This window comes from Artemia sp. Qi Xiang Cuo, chromosome 18 (assembly GCF_049724085.1).
Source record: "Artemia sp. Qi Xiang Cuo chromosome 18, ASM4972408v1, whole genome shotgun sequence".
In the NCBI taxonomy this organism is placed as follows: domain Eukaryota; kingdom Metazoa; phylum Arthropoda; class Branchiopoda; order Anostraca; family Artemiidae; genus Artemia; species Artemia sp. Qi Xiang Cuo.
This window is the reverse complement of record NC_142811.1, coordinates 39,184,795-39,195,259: the sequence shown is the minus strand read 5'-3', so window position 1 is coordinate 39,195,259 and position 10,465 is coordinate 39,184,795. Positions and strand designations below refer to the sequence as shown.

General features: G+C 35.9%; 1 long non-coding RNA gene across 2 annotated transcripts in view; it reads right to left on the bottom strand.

The window, feature by feature from the left end:
* Positions 1 to 1,583: 1,583 nt before the first annotated feature.
* The window catches only part of LOC148941480 (uncharacterized), a 30,592-nt gene continuing 21,710 nt past the window's right edge, over positions 1,584 to 10,465 (bottom strand). For both annotated transcript variants that reach the window (XR_016143244.1, XR_016143246.1), the window contains one exon: positions 1,584 to 1,800. This is a non-coding gene — a long non-coding RNA (uncharacterized LOC148941480). The remainder of the gene's footprint in view (positions 1,801 to 10,465) is intronic.

Below are 10,465 nucleotides of genomic sequence, written 5' to 3'. Positions count from 1 at the left end.
AACTTTGAACTATTTTAACCAAATGTCTATCTCAAAATTTTTATCTGATAGATTTAGGGTGTGGAGGGGGGGGGGGGGGCTATTTGCCCACCAATCTTTTTTTAATCTTAAAAAGTTAACAAGAAATTTCAATTTCCAATCATATTAACTCTCTCTAAAGTTTATACGAGCATCCCTTCCATAAGAAATAATGGGTAGGATTCAGAGAATCCTTAAATTACAACTCTTGCCTCGAGGGCTGTCGGGTAGTTGTCATCCTCAAAGACCTAATTTCCAGAACCTGAAATTACGTTTAATAAAATGGCTGTCTCAAAATTTTGATTGAATGTGTTTGGGGAAAAGGTTGGCGTAAGAGTGGTGCTAGTTGCCCTCAAATCACTTTCGACTATTAAAAAGAACACTAGCCCTTTGAATTTCCAATCGAATGAGTCTTTTTTGAAGTTTCTACGACACCGCCTTCTATAAAAACCTTATATGCCCCCAGGGTATAGCTTAAAACCCTTGCCTTGAGGCTTCTGGTGGAGTTTCCTCCTCAAAAAACATATTTTCTATCTGAAAATCAACTAAGCTGAACAGTTATTTTTCGGGGGGGGGGGGTGTACTTTCTCTTTGCTGTGAGGATAAAAGAAAATCTCACTTATTTCACATTATCGTGTAAATACCCAGCTAAACCTAAAAAAAGAAGGCACATAAGAAAAAGGACACTTTAATTTATTCAAATAGCCAAACAAATAAATAACTCAGCTCAAGTGCGCACAGTATATAATATAGGTAAAATAAATTATGTTCATATATGTTTATATACAAATTAAAATTTCACAAACAGAAAACAAAACATTTTCATAAAAAAAAAACAATTATAGATTTGCAAGGTAATGTGTAGCAAGGCAATGAATCAGCAAAACAATTTATATTATGAAAATCACAATTTTCTTATAAAAATGTTAACGTCAGAAACAACCCTTCAGCATGACAGCAATGATCATGCCTATGATTTACCGGTTTCAACCCCCTTCCTCCCAAATTTTGCCCGACTAGTAAAAATATAACAAAAACTTTGAAAGTTTTTTTGGGACCCCCCACCCTCAACCCCCGAACTAAACTCCCGGATACAACCTTAGCGATGTTATAAGGTAATGTACCAGCTACCGAATAGTAACACCTTATTTGGGATTAAATAAGCATAATTTTGTCGATACTTTACTACAATTCAAAAATCATGAACCAGTGTACAGTGCAAACGCTGAAAATCTTAAAATTTTCCATGTAACAACGTCGCTGTTACATGGAAATAAAAAAAATAGTGTTCAGGTCATAGGTGGCCCATTAATCATATGGACGGTAAGAAAGGTAACATGTCAGTAACAGGTACTCTGCCTTATAGCAAAAAATGTTGCACTTGCCTCATTTTTATTCGTGTACGAGCGTTCCAGGAGAAAATCATAATTGGTAATTAATTACTAATAATTAATTGCGATAAGTAAACGTAATAAATTTATTATTTCTTATTACTTGCATTCAAAAACACCAGATACCAAAAAAAGTAGTGGAGTTTTTGTATTATAAGCACAGGAAAAATAAATTGTTAGCTTTTTTGGTTATTAACCCACATATAGGGGTTAAAATAATAATTTTAGGATAAAAATCCTAGAATATAACTACCTATATTAACTACAAATGTAAACGCTCTTGCCCTATGCGTAGGAACAAAAAAAACACTATTTATGGAACTTCAACTTCAATTTTGTACTTAACTCTCTGCTTGACTCTCATTCAGCTTGATTTTCTGTACCTTCAGAGCTGAAAAAAAAAAACACACAAAATAATCAGATCCCAAAAAAAACTTAAAACTTCCTCATATCACACATCATCAAGATAAACGAAAGCCCAATATTTTATTGAATTGAAATATTTCTGTGTTCTCTAAGAAATACACCTGACAAGATAGATGGCAGTATAGTATGTTGTTTGTGTAACACTGTACTGTATGTTGTTGCTATTATAGAGCTTTGTGAGGAATAATGAAGAAAATTTTTACAGATGGAAATGGTAAAGGGCAGCAAACCCTAAAACAGAAAGAAATTATTCTATATATGAGGCTGCTGCCGTCTTTTTGAGTTTTGACGCCCCATGCTTTCCGGAAAGATTTATTTAGTGGTTAATTGAATATAAATTGTTCCATGAGGAGCTGTCTTATTCCATTTTAAGCCCCCACTATTTAGACAAAACTTTGAATTTTTTGCCCCCAATACTTTTAAGAAAGACAGCTCAAACAAGGGGAATTGAATTTTTTTTTTTTTTTTTTTTTTTTTTTTTTTTTTTTTTTACAATGCCTCAAGGCCTGCTGGATGCGCATAAGGTTTTAGGCAAAAATATTTCTCAGTATTTAAATGACAACAAATTTTTAAAATATTTAAAATCTATTCAAATGTTTGAAAGGTAATTGGTACATAAAGTATTCATCGGTCATTCAGAGCGATAACATCTATTAGTTTAAAACAGTTAATACACAATTCAGTGCGCAAGGACGGGAAGAAGTTAGCCACGCCTCCCAGTATAGCAGTGTCTCCGGATTAAGATTCATTTCTTTGACAACTGAAGAAGAGAGCGCTACAAAGCTGTGTCCCGGGCTAAAGCGGGACGCAACGAATAAACTCTACTGCCGGAGAATATTGCTGGCAGAGATTAAGGTAGGCAATCTTAATTATTTTGAATATGCAATCAGAAATGGAGGGGAATCAGGTTCAGCCACCTCAACTTCCGGATGCGTCAGATCCCGACGCTATTTCTCAGTTTATGCGTGAAATAAATTTCAAACTTGATTTGATCCCACAGCTCTCAAACAGCTTATCCGGTATAGAGGCAAAAATGAATAGTTTTAGTAAACAGCTAGATACAACAAAATCAGAAATTTCAAACGATCTAGCGGAAATGAGGAACAAACTCAGGGAGTCTACACTGAAAATTGACGCATTGGAGGCAGAAATAAAGCGTTATAACCTCGTGTTTTACAATTTCCCTGTGACTGGTCCATCCCAGTCGAGTTTGAAGGATGAGCTTTGTGAGTTTCTTAGCTGGTGCCTCCCGAACCTACAGCTTTCTCGGAGGGACATAAAGGATGCTTTCTGCCTGAGATCAGGCCCTGTAATAGTTAAGTGGCATGACTTGGAAATACGAAATGCGGTTCTCAGGAATAATTTTGTATTGAAACAGAACGGCGTAGGGGTTGCTCCGGACTACACTACGTATCAACGCGAGACTAGAAAAAATTTTAAGCCAGTGCTGTCCCAAGCCCTAGTAAAAGGCCAAAATGCGCGGCTCAAAGGCGATAGGCTTATCATTGAAGGTAAAACATACACATACGACAGTGAATGTCAAAAAATAAAAGAAATGACGGTAAGCCACCCAATTAGGGCCCCTAATGCAGCACAGAGTAACTCAGAGATCAGAGGTTTAAATCCCGCTAATGTGAATGAAAATAACCAAAGTTCAGTCCAGAATAATAACCAAAGTTCAGTCCAGAATTTCCCTTCAGATAAGTCGGACTGTTCTGGTAATGAAAGTGACACGAACACGATAGTTGAAAGAAACAGCAACTTGCCGAAAACAAAAGGAACAGGGAAAAGTCGTAAAAGTAGCGAGATTAGCCCCGTTGATAATACTTACAGTCGCACCGCTAGAAATGTACGGCAAAGAAATGAGGAGCCATTGACAAGCCGGGTTACTGAAGGAAATCAGCCACCAATTTACAGACAAAACACACGCCCGTTCAGGCAGCTACAAAAAAACCAGCCTTGGCAGTACATGGGTATTAATAGACCTAGGGGCGACGATTATTACCGGTTAGCTTTCCCCCCGAGTGATTACGGAGCCCAATAGCATCGACAAGGCCATACACAAACCCTGAAGTTTGTATCTTGGAATGTACAGGATATAATAAATAAGTTAAGTTCTGTGGAAAGTGATTTGTCAAATTTTGACTTTGTAGCATTAATTGAAACCTGGCATTGCCCTAGTGAAATTCCAAAAGTAAGAAGTTTTAATGTGGAAAGTGTATCGCGAGAGTTAGCTTCTAACAATCGTTATTTTGGAGGCATTGTAGTGTTGATAAAAGATGAGTCTTTCAAAAGTTATACAAAGCTGAAAAGTAAATCATAAAATTTTATTTGGATTAGATTAGAATGTTGGGATGGACTGTGTATTATAATAGGATCGATTTATATTCAGCCTCAAAATAGCTCGTACCGACATGAAGATACGTGGAATTTGTTGGCAAAAGAATTAGATGAAAAAAGAGCTAATTTTGAAAATAATAGATTGATATTAATGGGCGATTTTAATGCTTATACTAGTGATGAAGTTGAATTAAATGATGTGTTAATTCCAGGTATTCAGTCAGCAGTCCCAACCGTCTACAGAATTCCCAGAGCTAGCAGGGACAAAAAAAGAAGAATAAATCATTGGGGTAGAAGGCTGCTGAAACTAAGGGCAGAATCAGGTTTGATGATTGGAAATGGAAGATTTGGAAAGGATAATAATCGGGGTGAGTTTACCTGCGTATCTGGGGCTAAAGCAAGTTTAATTGATTATGTTTTGGTGGATATTCGCTGGGATCCGAATTACCTTAATGTGGATGTGCTTAAGCTAGTAGGATCGGACCATTTACCGGTATTTTTAGAAATTAGATCAAGGAGTGCTCCCCAATTGAGGGATATTTCAAGTGAAAGTCGTATTTATAATAATAATGTTAGACGTCAGATACCTAGGGAATGGTCTACAGAGGAAAAGGTTAAATTAAGTGAAGCGTTTTCAGAGGATGATGTAGCTTTAAGATTAAGTGATTTAGAGAAGATAAATAACCATGATAGATTGATAGAAGAGTTCACGGAGATTTTACACGAAATAGCAGGCCCGGTTCTATGAAATAAAGGAGTTCGTAATGATATAGAATTTTTTTATGGTGAATGCAGAATAAAAAAATTAGAACCTATGAATTGAATGGAGAGTTTGAATGACGATTGCAAAGAAGAAAATAGTCTTCGACCATCCACAAGCTTCAAAAATGTTCGCCGGGAGTAAAAAGAACATTTAAATCAGAAAAACAAACTGGCTATTCAAAACGGTAAGGAAGAGCTGATCCGGTTTTATGAAAAGAGTGATACGCGTTCTTTCTGGAGAATGATAAAAAAAGGTTTTTCCATAGCTCAGCCAAAAGTACCTGACCCGAAAACATGGCCTACATACTACAAGGACGCGGTTCATGAAGACTATTCGTTTGACTGCTGGTTCAGCGACGAATTATCGAATACAGAGAATGAGACCAGTTTCCCACTGAAAGAACACGATTATGATATGATAAAACCCGCATCGGAAGAAGAAATCGAAGAATGCATAAGTGCCATGGAAGGCGGATCAGCACCTGGTAGCGGTGGAATCCCGACAATGATCTTGAAACAATTCCAACTTTTATTTATGCCCATCTTCTTGGCTATCTTCAACTCAGTTCTGGCTTCCGGTGAATGGCCATCGCTGTGGAAAACATCCTTGATTTTGCCGCTATTCAAAAAGGGAGACCCAGCGGATCACAGTAATTATCGACCGATATCTTTAGTACCTAGTCTTAGCAAAATATTAGAAAGAATACTAAATGCTAGATTATCTCATTGGTTAGAAAAATATAGGATTTTGAAGGAGGAGCAGGCAGGATTTCGAGATGGTTATAATGCTATTCATAGGGTCTTAGTATTACAGGCGCTTGTTGAGAAATATGCAAAAGGAAAGAATAGGTTGTACGTTGCATTTTTAGATCTAGAAAAGGCCTTTGACAGCATTGATAGGACTTTCCTGTGCTTAGAACTGTTAAAGATAGGCTTACCAAGACTTTTCGTTAGGATACTAGCTGATATGTATAGAAACACATTTGGTATAGTTAAAGTTTTAGGGAAGGGATTATCTTCACCGTTTGAAATTAGAAAAGGAGTAAAACAGGGTAGTAGTATTTCGCCTAGGTTGTTCACGTTGTATATAAATGATATTGTTGACCATTTTAGAAAGTTATGGGCCCCGTCAGTGTCACTAGGGAGCCTGACGTTATCTCCGTTGCTTTTTGCTGATGACGCGGTGTTGATAGGCAAGTCACCAGAGGAGCTCCAAATATTATTGGGTATATTAGAAGAATATTTAGGTAGAAAGAAACTAGTGTTGAATATTAAAAAGACTGAGATTGTGGTATTTAGAGGAACTCGTGTGAATAATGATGATCAAAATGTAGAATTTTATTATAAAGGCTAAAAAGTAAAAGCGAGCGAAAATTTTAAATATTTGGGAGTAACACTTTCAACAAAAGGAGGAGGGAAAGAGCATGTAAAAGAGATGATTAAGAGAGGGAAAGCAGTTTCAGCTGCCATTTTACGTAATTCAAGGCTTTCAAGTATAAAAGATTTAAAAATGCATAAATATGTTTTTAATTCTAAAGTTTTGCGTACTATCCATTACGGAGCTGAATTTTGGGGGCATGACCCGGCACCTCAATTGGAGTCAATTCAGCTGCAACACTTTAAGAGATTAATTGGTCTTCATGTAACAACCCACAATCAGGCTATAAAAGGTGACCTAGGTATATTTTCGCTGAGAATGAGTAGATGAGCACAGATGATCCGGTACTGGCTAAAGGTTTTAAGTCTGTCAGAAGATAGGTTAGCAAAAGCAGCTTATGTGGAGATGCTACAGTCGAAACGTAAAACATTGCGACAGTATCTAATAAAAAATGTTTTAGATGGATTAGGATTATCATATATTTGAAATGAGGGGCTAGGACCGTCAAATCAAGGTGAGTCGTGTTTTGGGTTTATTGTTTTAAGTAAGAAAGACCAGGAAGTACAAAATTTGTCACACGCCCTTAAAACAAAATTAAAATTTTAGTTTTATTACCAAGTAAAATAGATAATTTGATTCGAATATTATTTTAAACTAGGATTACTGGGGGAGACATTGAAGACTTGGTTTCGGATCCGAGCGAATTGCCTGCCACTAAAGAATAGAAAAAGAGTATTTGAAAGAAATAGGGTGGCCCCAGATGCAAATGCGGATTACTCTTGCCCCAGATGTAACCTAGGTATTGAGGATGTAGCCCATATTCTCACCGAGTGCCAGCAACTTTATCTATTAAGGTAAAAGTTTTTTGAGGGTGTTAAGTTGGTGTTCCGGGGTATCCTGAACACGACTGTAAAAAGATCAATCAGGCAGTTATGTAATTATGTAAATGAAGCGCAGACATCAATGAGTGAAATTTGATATTTATGTTATTTTTCTTGTGGAGTGTGATTAAGAATACTGTTCTGTATGGCCTGTTTTTTTGGCTTATAATAAATTATTATTATTATACGTAAAACACTTGCAACTGCCAGTTCACTGCACTCGTACTCTTAAACGTTTTCAGTAAAGCACTGTAAAACTTAATGTATTTTTCATCAAAATACACAGGAGATTATTTTTATATATTTATTGTAACCAAAATTCCGTTTTTTAGGGTTTCGGTTTCAGTGAATACAGGTTGTATTTGTGTTTATAGAAACCATTACCACAAACTGTTTGTCGGAGTAAATATGATTGTCATCTATGAAATAAAATCCTGTCTGGTCAGGTTTATCAGCTCCACATCATTATAGAGTAGCAGTCAAACATACTGGCCAAAAATAATCCTCACAAATTTTAGATACGGCTTTTGACCTAAATTATAAATGGAATTATTTCAACGACAGATACGAGACATGAAGCTCGCTACACATTTGCACACATTTGCATGTAGACCCGCTATACTTTACCCTCCCCCCCCCCCAATGTGCAAATCTATAGTCCAAATTCGTTTCTAAAGTAACAAAGAGACTAACGAAAAACCAGTTTGTTCTCAAGTTTTAAACACAGCGCAAACGTGAGTGAGTGGCGCATAATATACAAGTACCAAAATTTCGTCCACCTACGAAAAAAAACGCAAATTAAATTTTCAAATTTGGCGAACCTTTTTTCTCCACTGGATGGTGGGGGCATATTATCCAAGAGGGGTATTTTTATCGAGTTGTTATTTTCTGGGAGGAGAGCATTTTCCGGATGGTTATTTTTTGGGGTGGGGGCTTACACGCTGTCCGCCGTCCACCAAGTAAACTAACCTTATGTTAGAGAGTATGTCTAAATAAACCTAAGTCCAAGTCATGAGCCATTTAAGTGGCAAATCTTTTATGTTTATGTGTCTCAACGTGTTTTTCACTACAGATTACTGTGTTTTAAGTTTATTTATTTCTTTTTTGTTAATTAGACTTAACTGAATTTTTAAATCTTTAAACTAGAGTAATTTGCTATAAAAAGAATAAGATAGACACATCAAAGCCATCTTAACAATGACTTACAAAAACCCTGCTTATTAACCTGTCACCTTATTTTGGCTGCAGCATAAAATTGAATCAAATTATCAATTAACCCTAATTATGGAACAAATATAATATTTTTAACCATTTGGGCATTTTAATGCTCAAACTTTATAAGGCCTATTATTCCAGAATATGCTAATAATTTCAATTTTTATCACCAAACAGTTTTTTAAACATGTTTTTAAACTGCTGGTTGCTATGGAGTGTTTTACCTTTTGGGGCCCCAGTAACAGCTCAAAATGTAATTTCCCCCAAAATGAATTATTGGACTATGAAATAAAATAGGATGAATATATAATAGTTAAGAAACAAATTTGGGCTATATATTTGCACATTAAAGGGGGGGTTGGCAAAGCTTACCATATATTAAATACATAACCTAAGCTAACCTATGTACCTTTCCTCCCTAAACCCCCGTCCAAAAAAAATTAATTAAATACAGGTCTTGCCTTTGTTTATATTCCTGAAGGAATTGTAAACCTGTTTTCATCAGGTGTCTCAATCTATTTTGTGACTGGTATGCATTGCTGCATTCAAAAGAGTCCAGTTAATACGCCCGTACCCAATTTATAAATTCGAAGTTCAGTTTTTATCAGAAACAATTGTGCCTCTCTTTTGCAAAAAAAAAAAAATGCAATAATATACCTTTGCACTGAAAACATTTTCTCCAAAAGACACTCCCCACCTAGACAATGCCTGCCATGTACTGTTTCTGAGCTCACTCATATCTTGTCTCCCATCCATTGTTTTACCTGCAGGTATAAACTAACCTTTGTTCCCTTCATTATTGATAAGACAAACTACTAGTTTTTCTCTTTCTATTATTTTGACTTTTTACTATTCTTATTGATTCTTTTTTTTTTACTGATATATTTTTATATTATTTTTGTTTGATTCTTTTGTTCCCTCTCCCTTTTTCTATGTTCTCTTTTAAACCTTTTTAACATAAATTTTATTTCACTCCTTTTTAGCTTTCTGACATTTTGCTTCAATTAACCCCCACTCCCCCTCTGATGGACCCATAAATAGGACAGTGACCCATATACAGCCCAAATATTTTTTTTTCCATGGTTTGATCTGTTATATAGACTAATAGGTACATACTGTGTATACTTAAAGCTATATAGCTTTGCTTTAAGAGATGGGGGGGGGGGCAAATAAAATGCAGTTTAGAACTACGAATAATAATGTCAACAATAGAACCAAACAGATTGAACATAGGACCATATTTCGATCCAAAGAGCAAATTAAGGTAATCATATTATAAAGTATGAATTTAATTATTTAAGTGTTTCCTTTTAATTTGATATATATAAATATATGGCCTAAGGCTATTATATATATGGTCTTATATATTATCTCAGGCTGTAGACCTGTATAAATTATTAATCTAAAATTGTCTCTCTTTTTGACATGTCTCCTTCTGCAGAGATGCTACTCTGTACATCAATTGAATGATGCCATAGGGGAATACTATACACCCCCTCCCTTTCACTCCTTTTCTCTCTAAAGGACAGAAAATTAGCTAAAGAGACAATAGATGAGATAAGTTTTACCTCAGCTGGAACAATGTCTTCCATTTTTTCTAGGCTAGTCTTGGTAGGCTTTTATTTGTTATCTAATAAAGTCAGGGTTCTGTCTTCATCTGACCATTAAGCTGTAAATGGCAAAAAGAATCACACATACAGGAAACTCCCCCAGAAGCCTCAAGGCAAGGGTTTTAAGCTATACCCTGGGGGCATATAAGGTTTTTATAGAAGGCGGTGTCGTAGAAACTTCAAAATAGGCTCATTCGATTGGAAATTAACTGTTCGTATAAACTTTAAAGAGGGTTCATATGATTAGATATTGAAAGTTCTTGTTCACTTTTTAAGAGTAAAAAAAGATTGGGGGGCAACTAGCCCCCCCCCCTCCACACCCTAAATCTATGAGATAAAAATTTTGAGATAGACATTTGGTTAAAATAGTTCAAAGTTCTGATAACAAAAAACTCCGGTGTTGACACAGCCCACCAGGGCCCGGGGGTAGGCGTTGTAAGTTAT